This window comes from Lactuca virosa, chromosome 5 (genome assembly GCF_052849685.1).
Source record: "Lactuca virosa cultivar CGN04683 chromosome 5, Lactuca_virosa_CGN04683_v6, whole genome shotgun sequence".
Lineage (NCBI taxonomy): Eukaryota > Viridiplantae > Streptophyta > Magnoliopsida > Asterales > Asteraceae > Lactuca > Lactuca virosa.
In genome coordinates this window covers 42,374,679-42,382,299 of record NC_136430.1, presented here as the reverse complement: position 1 = coordinate 42,382,299, position 7,621 = coordinate 42,374,679, and positions in this window count along the sequence as shown.

Genomic DNA, 7,621 nt, shown 5'->3' with positions numbered 1-7,621 from the left:
ATTAGGACTAAGGATATAGGAAGGATGCCTTATGTGCCTGTTATATGTATCTCATTTTATGAACCGCATGCTAGTACATATTAGTCAGGGATAGCCTGAGAGAGATATGCTTGATTATGTTTACTCGATGCTCGAATGATGCGTGCTTTGTGCTTTTAGGAGTTCTATTTATATTTTACTAACTAGTAAATGAATATGTTACGTTACATATTGCGAGTAGGTTAGTTCTAGCTCTATTGAGCAACTTTTGTTTGAGTCCAACCGTTGTAGGGTAGGATCTCTCATTCGAAGAATTATCTAGTCTTAGTGATATGTAATAGTATTCACGAGCTAGTTAGGGGGAGATAGCAGGAACTTCTTATGTAGCTGATGGCGGAGGGTGGGTTGGTGATTACCCTAGGTCAAGCCTAGGATGAGTTTAGCATGAGATCTTCAGTAGTAGTAGAAGGGACTTGGTGGAGTCAAGGAAGTTCTTGAGGAAAGTATGGATAGATGTGGAAGGTAGTATGGGCCCGTACTACTGAAAGCAGAGGATCCGTACTCGAATCAAGGAAGGCTGAGATGAATCCAGGAAACTTGTAGTGTGTTAGATCCCTCGAGATATGATGTGTATACTGATGTTTGTTATGGTGTATTTTCAGTATGGTGACGCTACGCACTAGGCCAGTTGGCACTTCAGGCACTGGTGAGGGATCAGGCTCGGGCTCTGGAGCCGGGCAGCTTGACGAGCAGATGAGGGAGTTCATCTTGTTTGAGATCACACGTACTATTCTAGACCAGACTCATGTGATCTTTGGTTCGGTCAAGGAGGGTATTTTGTAGCTTCTGGATGAGAATTTGAGCGCTTTCTACACTGAGGTGGCGGCCATGATGGGGTCGCGCACGCTGACTTTCAGGGAGTTCAGAGCTTGTGGAGCTCCCGACTACCATGGGGCTCGGGACCCCATTGATGGGTTTTGAGCATTCTAACACTCCTATGGTGTACATGCAACCCTAGAAACCTTGGATCTATGTTTGACTAAGATACATGCAAATAATTATTTTTCCAAGGTTCTTATCCTAACTAGCATGGCATGGGGTACTTTGAATCAAATAAAGCTAGTAGAATTACTTACCTTGTAGTAGTAGTTGATTGCTTGGAGTTTGAGAGCCTAGCACCAATAGTGTGGATGCCTCAAATGGAAGTCACAAAACACCACAAACTTGGATACTTGAGAGAATAGTCACAACCTTTCTTGAAATCGGCCCTCTTAGTTTACTCACATCAACTAGTGTGATTTCAAGAACCAAAGCCTCCTTTATATAGTGTGATGGATTAGGGTTACATCCATGTAAACCCTAATACCCACGTCTTTTCATTTCCATGAGATCCATGGGTTAAAGCTCCATGGAGTATCCATGGACTTTCCATGCAAGCCTAGCCCATCCCAAATAAGCATTAGCCCACACTATAGTTGCAAGTATGACTTCAGGAACCGATCAGCAATCGTAGCTCTTAAAAATCTGTTGAACTATGAAGCGCCATTTTAGATAAGTGATCATATAATCCTCTGTTCTAGATATCAGCCGGACAAGTACATGGAACATGGTCTTGCTTATTGTCCAACATTTGTTTCCCGATTTCTGATTTGTTTGACATAGAACTTAACTGGACACATCAATTTAGTTCTGACCGTTCCCGGTACATAGGTCAAAACAAAATCATCGAGGGGCCCAGATATCGCTTCTAATCCTAGAAGGAACAGATAAACTTCGACTCATATGTTTGCTCTACTACTTGTTGAATTACACACAAAGGCACGGTTTATAACATCGCGTTACCAATGCGAGTTTCGTGCAATCAATGCATAACCAACTCATAGGCAACAAATCATATCTCTAGGTTTGAAGACTTATATGATATTACCGTCTCACGATCACTCGAGATAAATTCCATGAAGTGATACCAGGGAGCGTGGGTTGAATCCAATACTCAGAACTTATGAGCACTCATGAGTGTTGTAGCCCTGCTTTGTCTAACATCTTAGATCTCTACAAGCCAACCCATGACAGTCTTGATTCATATCTACTTCCAACATATGATCGAGTGTGGAGAGTTTGAATAATATGATATATACCATAACATAATTATTCTGGAAGTCAAAACATGCAAAAAAGAAATAATAGTAAACGATCGACAAGAGATAGCAACACTTTACTCATAAATAACAGCTTTTATTTATCATCAAATGTCAATTACACTTTACAAATTTCAAAATTATCTAACTACTAAAAACTAATATCATCCTTCAGCCCTATGCTCCGAGCATGCTGGAGATGCTTAACCCGAGTCAGTCCTTTCGTGAGGGGATCTGCTGGGTTCTCATCCGATGATACCCTCTTTGCCACGAGGATTCCTTCTTCTATTCGATGTCTAATAAAGTGATATTTTCTGTCAATGTGTTTGGATCTCCCATGATCTCTTGGTTCCTTGGCTAAGGCAACCGCATTATTGCTGTCACAGATTATCTCCATTGGCTCCTTTATAGCTGGTACAACTCCAAGATCTCCGATGAAGTTCTTTAGCCATATAGCCTCCTTTGCTGCCTCGCTTGCTGCTATATACTCTGATTCACAAGTGGAATCAGCCACTGTATCTTGCTTGGAGCTTTTCCAAGTAATCGCCCCTCCATTTAGGGTAAAGACCCAGCTCGACTGAGAGCGGAAATTATCCCTGTCAGTCTGAAAGCTAGCATCACTATACCCTGCTACTTTCAAGTCATCACTCCCACCAAGGGTAAGGACCCAGTCCTTAGTCCTTCGCAGGTACTTGAGAATATTCTTTACCGCTGTCCAGTGTGCCTTGCCAGGATTCCCCTGATATCTGCTGACCATGCTCAAAGCAAAGGCAACATCAGGACGAGTACAATGTTGGATTAGATGTCTAAGCCCATAACTATTATTGGTATGTACTTGACCCGAGAGTAGCATGGTCCATTTGGGTTGCATATCATCAGAACAATTTGTTAGGATGGACTTTTGAGAGAAGGTTATTTATGGTTTATTAATATATTATAAGTTATAATATATTAATATGAAATCATATGTTTTAATTAGTATCGATCAAGAATTAATTTGGAATTAATTTAGTGATCAAAATAGACTAATTAAATCTATGCGGACTAATTATGATAATTAGTTATATTTATATGTGTTGGGCTTATGATCCATGTTGGACCAAGTTTATGTATGGATACATAAAGAGTTGGGCCACATGAACCATGGATCATAAAAACCCATGGGTATGGATTATGGGTTATACCCATGACCCTTGGAATCCTACAAATAAATAGGTTACTCCATAGCCAAAATCACCACTTCTTTTCTTAGAGAAATATGGAGGTGTTTTGGTGCATGGAATTCTCTCTCAAGAGCCACCTTTGTCCTAGGTGTGTTGTGATTCCATTTGAGGCATTTCATACTATTGGTGCTAAGCTCTTAAGGCAAAATACATCAAGACTTCAAGCCACATAAAAGGTATGTTTCCCTAACTAGTATATTATATGGTTTATGTCAAATGCATGCTAGTTATAGGTTTAATGCCTTGGAAACCATTTGCATGTATAATAGAGAAAACATAGATGCAAGGTATTTAGGGTTGTATGTGCACCATAGGATGTTGTAGTATACTAAAACTCAACAGTGGTATCAGAGTCATGGGTTGTTTTCTATTATATTTGATGCAAATGTATTTTTTTTCAAGTTGAAGGAAAAAAAACATGAAGTTTGTCTAATTTTATGATAATTACTTGATTTTATGAAAAACTAATTATTTATAAAATTTGAGTCACTTTACTACAAGAGTTGAATTAGGTCAATTTATTAAAAGATAGAATGATATGATTATTTTATTTGTTTTAAAAGTTTGATCTAAATGGTTTTAAGGAGTTACAAATTTTGTCATAAAATTTTGGAACTCAAAAGTTTTTTTTAAAGTTATGATCTTAAGAGTTTTGAAACTTCCATAAGTTATGGATGTGAAATGTCTCATTTATTAACTCTTTAGGTTATGAATTCCAAGAGTCTTCAAAGGATAATTGTCAAAGTTTCAAGATTTGTATTAGTTTATATGATTATCTAATTTCTTGAAAATTGTTGATGTGAATTATCTTTACTTATGAGTTTAATCTAGATCATAGAAAAATTATTTGATTATTGTGTTAATTGGAATATTTGATCTTAATGGTTTTTATGAACTCCATAACTTGTCCTCAAGTTATGGAAAGTGAAGAGTTTTTCTTTTTAAAGTGTCATTAAGTCTCATAGGTTATGAAAATAGAAGAGTTACTATTTTTAATGTCATCATTAAATGATTTAATGTCTTCCATAACTTGTCCTCAAGTTATGGAACTTGAATTTTTTTTTCATTAAACCTTAATTAAACTCATAAGTTATGAAAAATCCAAGAGTTTTGAAAGGTTTCAAAACTTGTCCTCAAGTTTTGGAATTTGTAAAGTTACCCCCCATGTATACTTTAATTCCAAACTAGACCTTAGAATTTTAAAAGTTTAAAATTCAACCCTTATACTATTATTATAATTTTAATTATATAGATATGTATAAGATAAACTCGTCTTACCATTAGTAGGCCTCATTCACGAAGCCGGTCTATAAGGGGGGTATAAGGTTACTGCCTATAAAATGGCAGTTTAATGGGTGTCCACTCTCACTCACCGCTTCCTTGACCGGTGGAGGGTCGTTAGCCGAACAGGTAGGACAAGGACTATAATTCTCCCTTCATTATAAGTATAATGATAAATACTAAGTAACTAAACACTTATAAATTCCCAATCTTAGTTACTTAGGAAAATGTGAATAAGGTGCTAATCCATGAAATTACACTTTGCACTTTGTTTAAGCTGTTAGTGGAGCGTGTGTGGTTAATCGGCACACTAACCTGGACTTAACAAGGTAGGCAAAGGGTAACTTAATGTTTATCATAGTATCGTTGGAGCGTGTGTGGTTAACCGGCACAACGATTGAGGGGTAAATATTAAGGGTACCAAGTATATTTGCATGGTTACTTCACACCTTGTTTTGTGATCCTCGGCATCCCAGTCACAAAACCCGAAGGGCACACTCGAGATTGAAATATGCCATTGAAAAGTTCAATGAATCTCAAAAGAATCTAGGAGTTTCAAAACCAATTAAAACCTAATAATACATTTCGTTTATCTTGGTGGAAATTGGTGAATCGTCATTCACCTACCTTCAAATATTTTATAGCTTGGATTACGACATCCCTCTTCCAAGTTATAAAATATTTTGTTGGGTCCTAGCCTTAATATATCATATTGGGTGTTATATTAAGGACTTAAATCAACTTTACGTGAATTTCTCCCATTGTTGATGTCTGGTTTAGACAACAATGATCTTCCCAAACAAGCTTTCCTAATGAATATGACTTCCCGAGTTTGGCTCATGGAAGTCATACTTCTCTTCCTCCACCTCCTCTAATTATTCTCCCTAACCCACAAGTTCAAGGTCACTCAAGCCCTAATGGCAAGCAAGGTCTATGTGTGATCACATCTTAGAGATGAAGTCACATATTGACAAGCCGGGAGAGTTGGGTGTCAAAGTCTTGAGAAAGTTGGATGTTCAATCACTTTCTAAGTCACATAGTGAGTTCCTTTGGGACTACTATGAAACAGACTATGACATGAACCTTAATGATCATATCTATTTGCTTGGTGCTGCTGAATCAGCAATGATTTGGAACGATAGTAAAGCAAATTTGATTAGAAGATCAACTTCCCAAAAACTTTATGGACAGTGACAATGGTGACACTGGAAATCCAGAAAAAGCATTCTCTTCCCAATGGAAACGGATTGGCCATAGTCAACCCGGTTGACCAAATGGTAAAGAGAAAGGCTAAGTCTGAGATAGTCCCATTACCAAAGGGTCCATATGTTTATTTTTCCAAAGGAAGGGGCGTTGATTGCAAAGCTGCCAAATTTACCTAAGGATGTTAAAGTCAATAAGTTTGACTCTACATCAGGTAGAGCCCATTATCTAACTCTGTTAAGTTCTATTCTGAGATCCTCATTACATGATGTGACTGGGTCACATGTTGATGTTTTAAGAATCAAAGAATAGAGAGAAATCTTAAAGGAAGTATATGCTGATTCTGATCACGAAGGTGGATTTCGATCGCATCAGAATTTTGAGCAGTTGCTTAAGAAGTTATGATATATTGCTAAGGAATAGATAACAACAATTTTCCATGTGGATTGTAAGGATAAGTTTTTCCGCAAAGTTTTAAAATAAAAGAAAATTGTTTAATTTTATTTATTTGAAGTATCCTTACAATGGCATTGTGGAAAATTATTGCTTATATGATTCCACCGACAACAATATTGGAAAATGGATTTGATTCTTTCATTTGTGGTAGTGTCTAAATTTACCAAATCAGGAAAGTTCCTCATCAGCCAAGTTTCAATTGGACCGAAACTTGGAATCATGCAAGTTGAATAGTATGATGAATGAGAACTTTCAAGCATTGGAAAATCAAGACTAATTACTTGTTCACATGGATGTGTGAGTAAAGTGAAGGACTAAAGGGATCGAGTACACATTCTTGTGCACTGGTCATGTCCACCACAAAGCTCGTTAAGACTATTTGATTTACTAAAGTTTAGTAAATATGGTTATACTTACAAGTTTAATTATAATTCTGAAACATTGGAAAAGTCTCAATGTATGGCAGAACGAATGGGAAGAATCAAATTAGGCAGAAAGATAAAAGTTTCTCAAATCTGAAAAGATGGGAGAGTACTTTAGTATCATGTTTGTGATCATCTTAATGATTTAGAAATCATATCACAATTAGTCCTGTAAAGGTCATCTTAGTGCATTCTTATGACTAAGAAGAGGAGTCATGAATTGTTGAAATGGTTAGATCAGGAAGATGAGTCATACTTCGTTCCAAAACAATTCTTAGAGTCATACTCCAAGATTGTAACTTGAGTGACATATCTTAAAGAAAGGTTTAAAACACTTGTCAAATGTAAGAGTAAAAGTGTCCTACTCTTGTACATTTGAAATTGGTAAGTTGTGATGTTTTGGATAAAACAAAGACCAACTAAGGCCAATTGTGTGAAGTGTTTGTCTTGATAAAGAATCCGCACTATCTCTTGAATATTTGGCAAGATAGTCTTATACGTCAAGAGGATAGTGGGATTCTTAAAGATCCTAAAAAGAATTTCAAGAACTAATCAAGAATAAAACCTGAGGTTCTTCACTAGCACACGACTTGAGGTTTATAACCTATCGTGTTGACATATTCTGTGCCCGTTCCAGTTAAAGTTGGCTTTGCATAGGAGTTCTGAAAGTTCTCAATTGGTTGCATAACAACTTGGAAGCAATGGCAGGCCCTGTACTGCCAGGTGGCAAGAAGTTGAGATTGCATAAGTTCAGTCCATATGAGTTTGGATTTGTCATTATCCTTGTCTTGTGACTATGGTTTTGACGATTCACATGGATAAGAACACATACACCATAAAATCTAAGGGTCATAAGGTTTCTCTCCGATTCATGAAAATGATGGTGAGGAAACACTTCCACCAAGTAGATTTGAAGCAG